This window comes from Manacus vitellinus, unplaced genomic scaffold (assembly GCF_001715985.3).
Source record: "Manacus vitellinus isolate BGI_N305 unplaced genomic scaffold, ASM171598v3 scaffold_10_pilon, whole genome shotgun sequence".
Classification (NCBI taxonomy): Eukaryota; Metazoa; Chordata; class Aves; order Passeriformes; family Pipridae; genus Manacus; species Manacus vitellinus.
In genome coordinates this window covers 4,123,863-4,141,563 of record NW_021938838.1, presented here as the reverse complement: position 1 = coordinate 4,141,563, position 17,701 = coordinate 4,123,863, and the positions used below count along the sequence as shown (strand labels likewise).

General features: G+C 41.1%; 1 long non-coding RNA gene across 1 annotated transcript in view; it reads left to right on the top strand.

Moving 5' to 3' along the window:
• The window catches only part of LOC108642138, an 83,373-nt gene that overhangs the window by 16,432 nt on the left and 49,240 nt on the right, over positions 1 to 17,701 (top strand). The window contains exon 4 of the long non-coding RNA XR_003916401.1: positions 144 to 287. This is a non-coding gene — a long non-coding RNA (uncharacterized LOC108642138). The remainder of the gene's footprint in view (positions 1 to 143; positions 288 to 17,701) is intronic.

The following is a 17,701-nucleotide window of genomic DNA, read 5'->3' as shown; positions in this document are numbered from 1 at the left end:
TTAAGTTCTACATGAAAGAGGCCAGCTGAAGTAGAGAGGAACATTACTAAATGTTGGTTCCTACTGTATTTTAACATGAATTAGTGGAAATCTTACTAACAGTGGGCTCTGCCTCCTCTGTAACTTTCCATGTGTTTCAGAAGGAGTTGAATTATCCTGCTACTTATCAAGAAGAAAAGAAGAGCAAAAGATCATTGGTTTAATGGACATGCTTTGGATTTACAACTGGCATCCTAGGAACAGAATTGTCCCTGTGGATGTAGAAATATCATGGTAACACTGCCCAGGTAATATTCAAGCCTTATTTTTTTCTGAGTGCAGGTTCTGATTGTAGTAGATGACACGTTTTTAGAACAGTGGTTGAATGCCTACTTAGTTCACACATGGCCCACAAAGATTTTGAAGTCTTGATGTACTCTATTAAGTAAATAACTATAAATAAAACAGACTTAAAAAATCTTTAAATGTGCATTATGCCATCAAACTATGCTGTTTGGAAAGAGCTGTGGTGTTTGGGAAAAATTAGACATGTTTTCAACAACTGTCCAAGTACATATTTACACATAGTTTATGGTGTACACAAAGCTATGACCGTGGAAACTCTTGGGCCCCAGGAAGCTTTATTAATTATTCTTTGAATACAGTGTTTTCAGTCACTTAAACACTACAAATGGACAGGAGACAGCTAATCATGGGGAAACATGCTGATTTCAAGGGAACTTAAAACTTGCTTCTCCCAGAACCATCAGTAGAAAATGGCAAAATATTGATATGGGACGTATGGAATACACTGTGTGGGGAGGAAACAGAGATTTGTAGTTTATATAGGTACATTTTAGTACCTGTTTGTTCAACCAGGTGAATAAAGAGACTTTTCACTTGCTCAGAACTCTCCTGGTCAGGTCCAGCTGAACATGACCAGCACTGAGGCTCTTCACACTGAAGGTGTTTTTCATTACTTATATGCCATCTATGACCTGCAGATATTTTGGTATTCTGGATTCCCCAGACACAGAATATTAGATGCTTTCAGTATCCTAATTCCTGTTCAGTTCATGAGGAACATAGTCTGTGGGCTTCTGGCTTCGTTGTTTAACAGGGGTATAGTGTGATACTTGAAAGACAAAATTTCTTTAGATAAGAAAGTTCAGAGTAGGGACCTTACTTTCCTGCTTGCCTGTGATGTTATCAAACAATAATCCTTGTTAAGTAAGGATTAATGTTCAAACATGATCAGGCTGGTGAAACATCTTTTTGGCTGCAGAGGAGACCTGGCAGAGTCTCCCTTTGCCTGCCTTTGGATCATTTTGTAGACCTCGTTCACACAAGCCACTTTACCTGTGAGTGGGGTGGGTGCATGGGATCATCAGCTTCTCCCACTACATCTTGGACTGAGGTCTCACCTGCATCTAAGAATAATGCTCTACCAAAGCATCTTCTAGCTGTAAAGCTCTGGGACCAAGTTCTCTGACTCTGTATCAGCTGGAAGGTTGTTTTGGATTTTGCCAGGTTGTTTTATCACATGCTGGAGAGCGCCTGTCTTAAGCAGGCTTGTCCTAAGCAATCCTCTTAGTGTTCCTGTGAGAGGTGGTTATATTTTAAATACTGTAAGTCAATCTGTTGTCCACCTCTCATGGACAACTCGATCAGACCCCATGTGACAAAGTTAATAGAGTCTTGTAATACCTAAAAAGCCCCTTTACAAGCAGCACCGTTTACTTTTCAGTTGTACTGCTTATTTGCTAATTCCCATCTCCTCACAAAACTTTCTAGGTACTCTGATTTCTTTATCTGACTTGTTAGCAGTGAGCATGGCCCTTAAGGACTCCTTTATTTTTGGATAGTTGTCAATTTTACCAATTAAAAGAACGCCTTTGGATAGTTATCAGAAGCTGGAGCTGAAAACATGTTTGCGATTACTGATGACATAGCTGTTTCTATTTGCTGCTCTCTCTTTTAATTCCAAAAAGTGATATTTTTTTTGGCAGTAGATATGAGAAAATATGTCACTGTGTATAATTACAAAATGCTGTTCATTTCTATCTTGTAACCATGGGGGGTTAGTTGGTACAATACATTTGGTTCATTCTTGGCTCACTCAACTGCATGACACACGTTTAAGTGTATTATTAATTGTCATGTTAATATTCATTACCATGTTAATTTCCATGGAATCATATAATTCTGCATGCCTCCAAATTGATGTTCAAGGGTATATGCAAGCATGAAAAAAACCACTGAATGATTTCCTAGGACACTCTAATAAACCTTAAATAAAATCACGTTCTGAACATTTTCCTCCAGGAGACCTGGGCTTTTTCAACAGGCTTTACCCCACCATGATAATTGCTACAAAACCAAGATTCATCCCTGGGAATGGGCTTTGTATAAAGCTGCTTTAAATGTTACTTGTGCTTTCAACCAGATTCAAAATACAAATCCACAGTGCTGGCTTTACTTTAATTTCCTAGGTTGCATCTGCCATCTCATCAGAGCAATCTGACTGTACAGTGCACTGAAGAAGCTGCATAATATTTCTAGTGGCTTGGATTTTTCACTTTATATATAGCAAATATATGGATAATGGCTCAATAAGTATCTGTGAATTTTTCAGTAGTGTTTTGCAAGAGAAAGTTCTACTAGAAACAGCAGCTTGGGAACTGCAAATTCGGGGGATAAGAGGTGAACCTCATTCTGAACAAAAATGTCTGTGGCCTGGGGATTTAAAAGAAAAGGATTGATACAAATATTTTGGGCTTAACCTCCTGTTAGCACAGACCATCTTACCTGAAGCCTGGTGAAATCAGTGGGAATATTTGATTGTTTTTGAATATGAATCAGACTTCCAATGCATGTGTTTGTAAAGGAGAGAGGGCACATAGCACCTGAAATGCTCTATTTTTCCAGGAAATAGGCCCATCCAACTCAAACTTACCCATTTCTGAGAACACCTTTGGTCACAAGGCACTGCACCTGCTGCAGTTTGTAGATGGGTGGGTTCTTTTCTCTAATCCTGGTGAAGTTTTAAGAGCTTGCAGATACATTCATTATCCACTTTTACTTGTCTTAGAGAACATATAGGCTTAGGCAAGAGAGAGAAGTTGCCTTTAGCCTCTTGCCTTGGCTGGTGTTACTCTGGAGGAGGTGTAAGGGCAATGACATGAAACCAGGGTGGGGTCACAGCACTGAACATTTTATTGTAGTATGAGAATAGCTCCCTGCCAAAGTCCTTGTAGAGCAATGTATTTCAAGGTCATGTGTTTCACTCCACAGTCATCTCAAAACATGCTTGTAAATAAATTGTATGGGCTTAGCTCTGCTGTCATGACACTTTCCCCTAAGTAAATGCCAAGGCTACTGTGGATAGAATTGCACTAAGAAGGCTCACACCTGAGCAGCCTTACAGCTGCTCTTCTCAGCTGGGATTTAGTAGTCTTGGTTCTAGGTGGCAGCAAAGCCCTTCTCAAGCCCTCTGAGTCGTGTGGGGCACACCTGCCCTCGGAAATGAAGTGCAGAGATATCTGAGCTGCTTGTGGACAGGCCAGCTCTGGAAGCAGAGCTGGAAAAGCAGGGCACTGCTGCACTGACAGGTCCCTGCTGCTGCTGGGACTGAGCTGCTGGCTCTGCAGGGCTGTGGAGACACAGCTGCTTCTCAGAGATAGCCTGTTTATTTGGGCAGGAGTTGCATGTTTTTCTGTGCTGCAGCTTCACTTCCTAGGGTAGGACTCTGCTGCACTGTGGCTTTCTGTCTAGTGAGAGTATGAGCAGTTTCAGGCATAGAGGAACTTTTACCAAGCATTTGTGTATTGCCTGCAACAATTAGAGACACCAGCACACTGTTACATCATCATCATTATTGTAATCAACAGGTTGTATTCAGAAGTCATGTCTTGTTTTAAAATACCAGACCTGTTTGAACACAGACATTTAATCTAAATTAATATATTGATAATATGTTAGGAAAGATGTTATGAACTTCTTTTTAAGCAAAAACTGACATTTTATCTGAAAATAGTAATGGAAAGAAAATTGTATAGTCCAGCATCATTTAGACCTGATGATAGAATAATTGTTTTCCATCAAGCAAACCAAAGAAGAATCCATAATAAAATTTTACAAGTTAGCTGCCATCAAGAATAAACTCAAGAGCACTATATGAAATGAATTGTGTGTTTTAACTGAATCTTCTCTCAGGACAATAACTCTAATGTAGAGCCAAGGTCTGAGGAGGTCACCTGCAGAAAACCCTCCTGGGGCATTTCAGAGGAGAAAGGAAATATTCTTCTCCCTGTCAGGTTCACTTCGTGTCCTAATATGTCTGAGGATGTGCATTGAAAACATAATACACAGCCACCATTTCGAGTTGGGGTTTAGATAACAAGGGTCATTAAGAAATCTCTAAGGATGACAAACTTAACCCTGTATGAACTTAAGGATCATATCCTGCTACTAATACTAAGAGTAAGTCTGGTTGATTGTAATTGTGACTGAACTAAAATGTCATTTACCATTAGGATCAATTTCTCTTTTTTTTTCAATAGCATTTCTCTAAAAATAAAAGTGTAAGATCATAACAGGCATCTATTGAGCATAGTCTGTAGTGATCTTTTCCAGTACGATGTGAGAGAACATCTGGATTTCCATATGTTTCCAAATATTTGCCATATCTCAGATTATGTTTGCAGGACCGGGATGTGGTAATTCAGTGCAGGATCCCAAATTAAAATACCTATTGAGAAACCTCAACATTTGTCATCACAGGGATCTAACTCCACAACTTCTGCTGAGGCCCTTGGGGTAAACCAGGGTGTATCGCGACTCCTCCTGAGTTCAAAGGCTGAGGTGTGCTCTCCAAAGAATGTGCAACACTCCTGCTCTGACTAACCACAGGTACTGCTGGGCTCTCAGCACACTGGCTGTTCCAGGGTGAGGTGCTCCAGAGGTGTTTTCAGGGATTCCCATGTTAGCTGTGTGGGAATGTTTGGATGTTGGCTCGTTTAGGGTGGTTGGGCACTGAACAAGCTCCCCAGGGCAGTGGTCATGGCACCAAGCTTGGCGGAGTTCAAGAAGCGTTTGGACAACACTCTTGGGTGCATGGTGGAATTTTTGGGGTGTCCTGTGCAGGGCCAGAAGTTGTACTTGATGATCCTTATGGATCAGGATATTCTGTGGTCCTGTGTGCCGTAGACAGTGGAGAGAGTTTGAAGTTGCCCTGCCAGTGACAGTGCAAAAAATTCCTCACTGCTGGCACCATAAAAATAATTCCCTGAGCGTTGTCAGACCTTTATCACAGTGGCCCAATTTATACCTGTGTGAAGCATGGAGGCCACTTTAAATCCTCTTGCCCAAATCCCCACGCTCCATCCTTACAGGCATGCCTTTGAGCCTTGAGCCTCATGTAATTTTTTATGGCTCCATTAACTAGGATGTCATCAATTTGAACAATTACAAATTACAGTGATATTAAAGTATCCAAGCAGTACTAGCCACAAGTCAGCAAGGATGGGAATTATCACATTCCTTGCTCTCCAGTCATGCTGGGGCTCCTCACTTGGTTCCTGTGCCCCTTGCATCAGGGAGTCCGGGTGTCAAAGATCTCATTTGCATTTTAGCTTCCTTGAACTCCAAAAAGTGAAGGAACTCGTCTAAGCACAGAGTTTCAGTATATTGTGTTTACTTCAAGGGATTTAGGCACTTACAGAAAACGCTGGGTAGATAGAGGCTAACTACAAGGATTATGGGTGAATTTTTCTTAGCTCTACTCCTAACTCAGTCCCATTCCGTGAGGCTTTCTAAGCTCTGCAAATCTTTTGTTCTTAATAAAAAAAAATAAATAAAGAAAGAAAAAAAAAAGATAGATCCCTTGGGTATCTTTTCTGGGCAAGAAGGACAGAAGGAGCCTCCTTTACTTTACAGGAGACTCAACTTTTTGTGCCCATGTGTCAGTAGTGTCCATCTCTGCATTGCTGAGCTGGTGCTGTGTACAACAGAGCCATCCCCTTTCTCCTGGGATCAGGATGAAGTTTTGTCTAATCAGATTTTTTTTCTCAGAAGCCTTTTTTGATTCTTGGTGATTGGATGTACTGGCTTTATAACCTTTTTTCCTCCACTTCCTTTTATGTTGGTTTGGTCACAGGACACAGTTATATTAATTTTTGGAGTGGTCCAATCTGTAGTATCTAGCTGAAGGCACCATGCAGCATAGTTTCTTTGGGATGTTAATAGACACATAGTCACCAGGGAGGGACAAATTTGAGTCCCTGGGAGACAGGAAGCCCTGCTTTATGGAGGACTTGTGATCTTGCAATGAGACAGACTCAGACTAACCCTCCTCTCAGTACGATAAATCAGGAGTGATTTCCTTCAGCTGAAAAGGGGTCGCAAAGAGATAAAAGTAGTGACAGGAGAATCATTGCTCTTCTCTCTTAAGAGCAGGCAGTTGGTTAAATTCCTTTGCTCCTCAGATAGCGTTGAATGTCATGCAAGTGATCATTCAGCCTGTGGGGAGTGGGATACAATCAGGATGCTAATGTGCTGGGAGTGCAGCTGTTTCTTCCTCAGTGTCCTCTGTGCTTTGACTCACCTTTGCTGCCAAAGTACTTGCTCACTGCTCTTCATTTGTAACTCAAATCTGTACCTACACACATTTGTGACTGAGATTTGTAAGAGACAATTTTATGCTTGAAAAGGGAGAATTACTTTACAGCTATACCTGTTGTCTGTGCAACTGCTTGACAACCTCGCAAGAATTCCTTTCACTCTGTGCCTTTGGTTCTCTTTGTCAGTAAGAAACAGAACATGTATAGTTTTAAGTGCTGAAAATCAAATACTGACGTGATATATTAACTTCTTTCCCCTCCCCCCCCTTGGTGTTCTAAATATGGCTCTACTTTGAAATTAAGTGTACTACAGAATATTCGGTTGCAGCACATTGCTGGCATACAGTTTATAAATTGTTAGTGTTTGGCAGCCCTTGGTTTTTAAATTCCTACTGATCACAAGTAGCTGGCACTAATCAGCTCCAATAGAGTTACGGTACTGTGTACCTTCTTAAATGGCTGGAGTGGAGATATACATCTAAAACCCCATATATAATAGCCACATGTCAGAAACACTTTACTCTGAGCAGGGGTTTTATTTTACTTTTTTACATCTCTCACATTTTACATCTGGTTCAACAGTTCTGAAGGAAACTACATCTGATGTGATAGCAGGAGATCTATATCACACATCTCAAAACCTGCCAGAAATGCAATTTAAATATAGTTTTGGACAGAGTAAAAGAAGTATTATTGGTATCAGATGTTTGGGCAGTGAGAAGTTGAGCTCCAGCTCTCTGCTTGATTTTTTTTTTTGTACAGAAGGAAATCATAATGTGAAATCCTAGTTCTGCTAAAAGTTGTGAGAGCTTTGCCATTGATTTCAGTCACCAGTTTCACCTTGCAGCTGTGAAGTACCTGCCAAGTTCAAGCAAAACTGTATAGCTGGAGCAGCAAAGGCAGACCTGGATGTGGCCTTTTGCAGAGATGAGCACGGTTTGCACTGGTTTCGATGGGGATAACAATCACCTGTACCATGTCACAAACTTGAGAGATCTTCTCCAGTATTTGAATTCACAAAAAGTTTGGGCAGGGAAGGCTGGTTCTAGTGGTACACGGTCACTTTATTCTGGTTTATTTTCACGGTGCAAGTTTAGAAATATCTGAAGTTTCAGATAATCTAATTCAAATCAGTAGGAATTTTATGCCTTTGTCATCTGAGAGTGCACATACCACCTGAACTCCTGAAGTTTGTGGGAGTCATCCATCAGTAATGGAGGGAGAGCACAACCTGCGTCTGTCACAAATTAGCACCTCCCATGGCTTGCGTCTGAAGGGGCTGCCTGCACGTCCTCTGCACATGGCAGTGGGCTTAGTTGCTTGGAAATAAGATAGCCTGTGCCTTAAAGAGATGTAATTTTAAGGCTGTTGATGCTTAGGGTTTGCTGAAAAACAGACCTCAGTGATCCAGGGCACTGAAACCTGTTAATAACAGCTGTCAGTCACAGGCTGGGGAATGCATTCAGCCACTCGTGTGTCAGCAAGAGGCCCAAGCACCTCTGCACGTAGCACAAATGCGTTTTGTTCTTGTGCTGGGTGTGTGGGATATGTCATTGTGCAGAATCTGGGACTGTCTGAGCAGGCAAACCAGGATTCACTTTGTTATTAGGATCCTAATTGTTATTATTTCATCACTCCGGAGCCCAAACGAGGGACGGGGGCCCCGGCGTGATGGACTCGGTGAGAAGATGAGCTTCAGCTCTTGCTTTGAAGCATACTAGTTTTTGTCTCATTACTCCTGATCATAATCCAGCACCGAAAGAAATCAAAAACTGTCTCTGAATTCGGAGAGAGCTGAGGGCACACGAAAGCTCTCAGGAAATGCTCAGTGTGTTGTCAGGATCAGGCCTGTAATGTGTAACTCCAGCCTAGAAAACTCATTTCCTTTGAAGCTCAGTTGAGTGTTACTACTACACATCAGCATGTTGCACCACACAGAGTATATCAAATTTGATGTCATTTTTTTTTTCTTCCTTTTTCCCTGGGAACCTGTAAATATCCTTTGGTAGCAAAACCAGAGAGGAATAAATTCTCCTCGATGTATTTACAAATGTGAGAAGCTTTTCAAGTTGTATTTGCAATTCTCTTTCTTGCAATGACCTCTATTTTCATAATCCTTCATGGAATATCATGGTTTAAAGAGCTTTCTCTCCCTGCTGTTTTTGTTAAAAGGTTTTTGGTGTGATATTTGGAAAGTCAAATTCTGCATTTAAATGTTGTGTTTTCACAGATATAAATGAAAGAGGCCATATTTATCTTTTTTCCCCTCTTTTCCCCTTTTTTGAGAACACCAAGCAATTCCATTTTTCTGCATGTATTGTTAACTAAACCGTGAGAGCATACAGCAGCTTTAATAGTAAAGCAATTGTGATTACATCTTGCTTGTAATTACATTTATTTCCTCACATATGTCCAAAAAAGCAAGCATTAGTTTGGCCTGTATAGGCATGTGCTAATGGTAGAGAAAATCATCTGGCAGCTTGACAGCAAGGAAAATAGCTTACAGTCACTTAAAGTCTCTCATGTCATGGACACTTGCAAAGACTGAGAACTCAGGCTTTCACTCGCATGCTTTTAAAATCGATTGCATTTTGAGAGAGGGGGAATTTGCTGTGTGCCATGGATTTGCATCTAAATAATCAAAATAGGAAGAGATACAGTTGGCAGGGTATAGGGATGTGATCACAGATTTGAAAAACCCAGTCATGGCACTCTACAGGACTGATGTGCAAATACCCGTGGGCCCCGCGCTCTGCTGTGGGTTATCCTGGCAGGAATGCCTGCAGCTGTCCACGGAAAAAAGGTGGGCAAATAAAGAGTCCCTTGTTACAGGAAGGACTCTGGGGCTCACTTGTATCCCACATAGCATCTCAGTGATTTATTTGACTCTGTATGTACAGGACAGTGCAGCTCAGAGTGACCCAGAGGGTCACGACTTGTTCCTGTTCGAGCAGGGCTTTGCCAGCCCTGGGATTCCTGGCACAAGGTGAGCACACTGGTGAGCATTCTTCTCCCTTTTTAACAAAAACCTGGCTAGAAACTTTTTTCAGACGGATTTATGATGAAACTGAAATCACATGCATATTCTCAGTGAAGAAAAGTTTCTTACTGGAAATGATACATGTTGCAAAGTTCTTCGGAAGCTGAGTATGACATTAAACTGAGCAGCGTCCCAAATGCTGTCCAGGAAGAGTGAGAATTTTTGAAGGTTCATATAAGCCACAAACTAAGGCAACTTGCAGCAAGGTTTTCTGAAACTGGAGGTAGATTTGTATCTTCAGTCTGGTCTACTTTTCTACTATGGTGGCTACTAATAATCTTAAAAAATTCACTGTTTTCTCTGTTGGAATAAGTGAATGCCTGCTAGAACAAGAACACTCTCAGAAGGCATTCCTTGATCCCATGTTAGATCTTTCCCAGGTTTGTGGGCACACACAGGACATTTGATTACCAATATTCATGGTCCATGAGTACACAAATTATGGCCACAGCTGTAGAGGTCATTACTGAAAATTGGGTCAAGAGTAGGCAAATACATGAACAAATGTTAATCTGCACACTGAGCTCAGCAACTAACTGCACAGTCTTGCGAATATGTCCAATTTGATATTTTTTTTGCTCAGCTAGAGAGGAACCACTGCATAAATCCTGTAGCCCTGTGCCAGGGGATGAGACAGGAAGACAGACAGACAGACAGAGCTCGACTGGTATAAATGCACCCAGTTTCACTGATGGGGGCCGGCGGTCGCTGAGTTCCAGTTACCAGATGAGGCATCAGCCCACTGGTTTTCGCTGAGTAATTAGGCTGGGCAACCAGGGGAGCCAAGCTAATACTCCTACAAAGCTGGCTCTGCCCTCCAGGCAGCACGGACAAAGAAACAGCAAAATAATAATACAGAGTTGTTTACTGGGTCTGTTGCTGCTGTCTGCAAGGGTCAGGCATGTTCTGGTTTTCTTGGGGCAATAAAGCTCCCAGCGAATGCTGGGCATACTCCTGGCATAGTCCTGGTGGTCTTTGCAGACATCTCTCATCCTTTAGGTGCTCACAGTATGGGCAGTCATTAAAGCTTTTAAAATGGAATTTTTCAGGGTAGGTAAGAGCCGCTGTAGGACTAAAACTTGGGGCTTTTTTTTTGTTTAGTTTAGTTTTTGGCTACTTTGTAGCTTTATTGTGTTTATTGTTCCCTGTCTCTCAAACCTCCCATTGAGCTAAAATCTTTCAACAGCAAGGGTACAGAGCAACTATAGTTAGTAAATATAATTTACCTCCTACAAAAAGAGCATAAGCTTTCTCCTCCAAGCATTGTAAGCAAGGTAGGATTATTATTTGCCATGGAAATGGGAGAACAGAGGAATTAGTATGGATACAATGATAAAATAAAGGTGCACAATCTGTGTTATGCTACAGAAATGAGGCTTGTCTTCTGGCTAGAATTGAGGTCAAATTACAGCATCTGAACACTGGCTGAGGAAAAGCAGAAGGTTGGACTGGAGTTTTGGTCTGTTCCCTGTGCCAGAATTTAGGGAGTGCTGAGAAATCTGCCTTTAGATCTATTTCTGGATTTGTATGCTGTGTCTCTAAGAGTTATATTAGCTTTTTCCATTCTGCCATCTGAAAATGTTAATATTTAGGGGATTTTTTTTCATAAAAACAACAACAACATGGAAAATATTAACAGGAAACATTTTAGATGCTACAGGAAATTACAGCTGTGAAGAGTGTTTCATATTGTATTAGCAGGAGATTGAATGAGACTTCTCCCCATCTAGACTTCTGAATCTGTGAAGAGGAATATCTCTGACTCCATGTACCTGCTCCCAGGTAGTATGAAATCTATGAAGAACAGGTATTATTGTTTGCTGTGCTTTCACTGGCCAGGGAATCTGCAGGGAATACCTCTTAAGACAGCTGAGTTGCATAGTTCTGGGAATTGTGGATGGAGTGAATGACATGTCACAGCTGACAGTCCCCTGTCCCAGTTTGGGCACTGCATGGCAAGGGGTGCTGTGAGCAGGACACACACGTTGGGTCCTGCCTAAGATCCTGCTTTCCAAGGTGGAAGCTGGTCTGTCCTCTGTCCCTCACATCAGGAAGGGCAGTTGGTGTTTCAGAACTGCTCTCATGGGACAAAGGGACTGTGGAGCCACCTGAGACATCAGCTCACCAGCAGCAGAGACCTGGTAAGGTCAGAGTGAGGAGTGAAGCTCCCTGAGCTGCCGGTGAATGAAGCAATGCTGAACTTTGTTTTGTTAGCTAGCATAAGTCTAGTCTGGTTATTTCAATATTAAATTTGCAGTTTCATAGTTTATATCCCTCAAGCATAATGTGACTCACATTGGGTGACTGGTTTACTCTCAGATCCTGCCCGTGTTCCTACATATGTGGTTTATTTTCTGACTTGGTTGACCTAGAGAGAACATTGCTGCTGGATGAGCCTTTCCATGAGAAGACGATGTGCTCGCTTCATCCTATTCAGAAGTCTCCCTAGACTTGATGCACAGAAATAGCAACAACAACAAAAAACAGTTCAGGTTATCTCAAGAGACATCCTCTGCTTTGGAAAGTGCATAAAATCAGAGATAACCTCTGCTGTTGGTGTGTCTGTCCTCAGTCCCGTGTGTCTGTAGGGAATCACCAGATTCCCAGTGAGCTTTGCTCAGTTTTTAGTCTCAGCCCAGCCACTGCCCTGGCAATGTGGGAGTGTGTAGTGTTCTCCCCAGGACTGCCTGCCCTCCCTGTATATCCACTTTGCACACCCACAGGATGGCATCCATTCTACGTGTACTCATATCCACAGAACTGCTGTGCTCTGCAGTCTGCGAGGGGCGGATATGCCTGATCTGCCTCAAACTAACAAATCCCCCTGTGCTTGGAAATAAAACAAACCTCAGAAGGGGGAAAAGTTCCCTCTTCTGAGATGATCAGATGCTATAATATGGTTTCTTTTGAGCCGTATTCTGTTGGGCAGACAGCTATTGATGTGGTCCCCATTGTCACTTAGGTATTTGGTCTATTCATTATTTTCGTTTATATTGTTTATGTAGAGCACCTAGAGGCCTGTGATAAGCAAATTTCACCAAATAAAATAAGCCAACTTTAGTAGGTCAATTAGCATTCTCCAAAGATCATGCATTTTAGCAGGGAGTTTTGCAGTTTACTCTGTTGTCTAAGGAGAAAATGGAAAGTAGACCCCTCCCCTCATATACAGTGTCAAATATCAACTCTAAATTAGAATGTTACTTATTCTTACTGAAACTGGGAATTCATTGTATGAGCTGAGTAATCACAATGCCGTGCTCTGATTTCATTTCTGGAGATCATCCAATGAAAACAGCCTGTTGTTACCTACTGGGAAGAAATAGGCAAATACAGTCATGTCTCTAATATGTGTACACAGTATATCAGTGCTTTCCAGGTTGCTTGCTAAATGCAGCTTAAGAATGTTCTAAGATACAGACAGGGAGATTTGTAATGAGACCTATCCAATGTATTTCTAGAGTCTGCTGTTTGCTTTATAGTTCTAAAATCAATAAAACTTAGGTGTACCAAAGAATATAGCTCAGTAATACAGCAATGCAGGCCGATGGAAGTTGTTCTGATGGGGAATTTATTTTAGATTTGAAGATTATAAGCTTCCTGCTTTCCTTACTTATACAACTTCTGACTGTTTTATTGCCCCCTTCCCTTCACTTGGTTGTCCCCTTTAAGGAGTCCTTTGAGATGCTTTTTCTTCTGCTCAAGTTTTCGTTGTGCTTTCATGATGCCTCTCTGTTTGAAACTCCTTCCTCATTCTGGAGTATATTTGACTGTGTTTTTTTTTCAATACTGAGAGTCCTAACATAAAAACAACTAATTGGTAATACTGCTGCAGCAAGACAATATAACATTTATATTTTGTGTGCCATGCTACATTTGTGTCTTTCACCTCCATTTACTAAGGTCAACCTGCCTAGAGTTGGGTATTTTTACCTTTGCCACTCTTCATCTGAGTAAGTGATGTAATTTTTTTCTCACGGTTTTACTGACTTCTAGTTCTTGACTTGAGACTGTTGAAGTGTTTCTGGTTTGCTAATTTGTGCTTAAACTTCCTGCCAGACTCAGCCAGGCCGGGCCATTTGAGCTGTCTGCCTTCATAGTCTGCCTCGTGTCTGCTCTTCCTGTCAGCTGTGTTTGGGAAGCTGACTTTCCTAGGAATCAGCCTCAGGAACTGAATTTTTTTCTTTTTCTTTTTTTTTGGCTAAGCTTCTTCTAACCAAAGGAGCCACTGAAGAGGTGTATGAGTGGGCAAAACAGTTGAAAGAGAAGTACAGGGAATAGTAGGATTGCTACTGTCTAGACTCCTGGGTTCAGGCTTCATGTTCCTGGGTAAATTCCACAAGCACACAGAAATGGAGTGTGGGAGAGTATCATCAAATTCATGTGCTGGAATTCAGAGATTTAGAGTCTCGAGTTCTGGAGATTTCCCTCAGAGGTCTTGGGGTACGTGGTCAGCAGGTCTGTGATCAAGGAGACCTTGTTCTTCACTCTGGCACTGAAAGGATGGCCGGTGATTCTGGGGCCTTCAGCCCAGGTCTGAAAGGTATTTTGGTTTCTCGCTGCAATTGATTTTGGTGTGTTCAGTGATGATGAAAAATTAATGATTAATGAACCCATGAAAGTAACACAGCTCTTGTTGGTCAGAGTAGGAAAACAAACTGCAGAAAGGAAAGGCGCTCTTTTAAAGATGTCAAGAATGACTATGTTAATGCAAAATGTGAAATATTAGTTTTTCCAAGAAATACAGGGCATAAGTACCTAAAGCAGTTCTCACCTCAGAAAATAATTTAATTTTTTTTTCCCCTTGGTTGCTGGTGTTGTTCATCATCCTAGTCATACAATGACTGTCTCACTAAACCAGAACTTCTTCATTACAGTCATAGATATTTCTGCTTCCTACCTTATTGCTTCACCCGTCATGCAAAAGTCATCATATTCTATATTGCAGTCCAAATATTCCATCTCTAATGAGAATACGTAAATTATTTTGATTTGTGGTTGTGTTAGATTCTGAAAGCTTGTCCTTTACTCCTGCCACAGAAATCATCCTTACAGATACTGCATGCTACATACGGGTTAGAAGGTCAAATTTGGCAGTGCCTTCAGAACTTAATGATTCTCATCAGTGCTGAGAACCAAACCAAGAAAATCAGATACACAACAACCAACTCCAGCCTAAGAAGATCAGCTACATCCAGCTGCTAATACTGTATTGATAGACTTTTAATCCTAGAATATAAAATACCCAACCCAAGTCAAAACAAAACTGAGAACCAACTACCACCCTAAATCTAGTGAACTTTTATATAATTTTTTTTCCTGGGATATAATGAATTAAACATAGTATGAAATGCAAAAAGGTTACATTGAGACATATAATATTTGAAGGTTTAATTCATTTTTCTAGTGTATAAGACACAAGGCTATTAAATTTTTAAAGCAGTGATCTCCTGAAGTCCCTACTTTATGAGGGCTTTCTTCATAAAGATAAATGGTTTCCTTGCCAAATCAAATGCAGATTTGAAACAAATTAAGTTAATGTTCAACGGTACAAGGTAGAATGGATGGGGGAACTGTTTTATTTTGCATTGTAATAACCATATACACCTAAATCAATAGCTGTGGAAAAAAAGGCAATAATATCGCGTAACTGCAGGAAATGAAATATAGTGAGATGAAGGGGGGAGTGGGTTGTGGAATGAAAGGATTTGTATTGGAATAATGACATTTCATTAAAAAGGGAAGGAGTGCTATTGAATATAAGTCCATACCAGTAAATTCTATTTCTTATAATAACACTTGAGATGAGTTAAAGTTGCCCAAGTATTGTGATAAAGTATCTTGCTGGATTCCTTTCTTATATTATGCTGTAATTTTACGTTAAAAGAAAAATTTGAAATGTTAAAGAGGCAGTGCGTGTTTTGTAAAGTGCTTTCTATTTCTCCTAATGTTTCATTTAACTTGTTATATTATCCTGGGCTCCTGCAATCTGAGCAGGAGGAAGTTTATCAGTTTCGTTCTTCGGTAAGCTCGTATTAAAGAAACAAAACAAAATGAGAATCTGGCAGTGGTGAAAGGCACTGGATTGAGAGTCCTGGGGATTAAAGCCTCCTATTTATCTGCAGCACAGGCTCAGGCTGGTGAGTAACAATGAGGACTGAGAGCGGATGAGTCTGTCCTCCCTGCACTACAGGGGATCAGATTCTCTGCTGGTGTAAATCAGCAGCAGCCAGTGCTGATACACTGATACACTGGGTAGCTGAACAAGCTGCAGTCTTCTTCAAAGCATCTTACAAAGAAATCCTGGTTTCTCTGAAGTCAGTGGCAAAGATCCCACAGATTTCAAGGAGGTGGGGATTTTAACTTTGTTTTTTCTGTGTTTCGCCCCTGAAGTCTCACTGAAAGACTCTCCAGGTGGAAAGGAAAATATTCCATGTGCTTCACTTCAGTCATTTCCCTCAGTTTCTTCGTTCTTTTGAGGTTGTCCACAAAGGGACCAGTCCCACTGACTGGGCAACTGAGAGACTTGTGGCTGATAGAAATTAAAGTGGTGCCCTACCATTTGTGTCCCTTGTGTCAGATCAAGAGGAGTTCATTAGAGGGACAAATCCATTTTTGTTCGTTTGCAGAAAGAGCATCTGATGAGATGGGAACTTGGGTGTCGGTGTGTGGGCACCTCTGTGGAACCTCTGCCAGGAGATCATCTGGAAAATCACTTGTATTGTTAAGAGTGTATAGGATTGTAAAGAAACTAAGATTGACAGTGTCATAATACTTTTGTATACAAACATTGTGGAACATGAATGTCATCTGTCTCAGAGCTTCTCTCTACTGTTCTCATACACTGTGTGCAGACTACATGAAACTGTTGTTACCCTTCTCAGCAGTTTTTGAATGGTGTCTTTCACCAAAAACATAAAAATTGTGTGGCAGCAGGGTCTGTGTGAGATAGCAATAGAGTTAGACCTGTGTTTCTGTATTAATAAGGAGAGGTTTGGAACTTAACTGTAGTTTGTAGAGTTACTCACTGTCGGGTACAGATCAAAGAGGAGCCCGTCATCGTGAGAACATGACACCTCCTTGTATCATTCTTATGTCATAATATCAAGGCTCCTGTTTCTTGTGGTGTATTTCTGGCAATTACAGAAAACAAGCAATGCTTTGCTTATATTTCCTGGGTTAATTATGCAAGATTACTGTGGGCAGAAATGCATGATAATTCAGAGGACACTTGGATAAGACTTGGCTTTTCATTTAGGGCCTTAGAAATTGTTGCATCTTATCTCCCCATTTTTGTGCAGAGCTTGTGACTAAAATTCCTTTGAGCAGACATCTGAACGTTCCCCTGTGCACAGTTAAAGGATGAAACTTGTCCATGTGCACACAGCTCAGCATCCTCATGTCCCCAGTACCATTTACATCTGTCCTCGTTCCTCCTCGTACCCTGCACAGCCAATGAGCCATCCCTTTGTGGTGAGCCAGTGGGGGAGCTTACTTTGAATTATTTTTGTAGTCATAATGAGCTATGTGCTTGACTTGTTGGTTCATTTGTTTTAATAAGGATGGGTAAAGCCTTCTCAAGCAAATTTCAAACCTCATTCCTATGAGCATTCTAAAGATGTGCATAACTGTACTTGGGGTTGTCTCAGTTCCTTAGCCTGCTTTAAAAGAAGATCCAAAGAGGAGCTTGCTGTATATTTTAAAATCTGTACCCACCTCTACTAGCAGGAATTGATGCTGTATTGCTGAATGATGCAGGGTTCATAAGGGTTCATCATAAGGTAGGTACCTCACCTGAGCACCTCACAGGCTGCACTTTTTGTGCAAAAAGTGTCTGTTTCAGGAACATTATTTATAGTCTCTCCTTTTGTACATTCATCAGCTAAGGTGTCACTAGACTTTTGCCAAGGGGCCAGGAGTAACTGGTAACATCTGAGGGTTTGGCTGTGTCCCATTCAGGAAATGAGTGAAATGGGTGCTCAGTGGAATGAAATATTTTTTGAAAAATAAAAAAAGGCAATCAAATATATCCAGGCTCCCATAGAAAATGCCAAAGGGAGTTTCA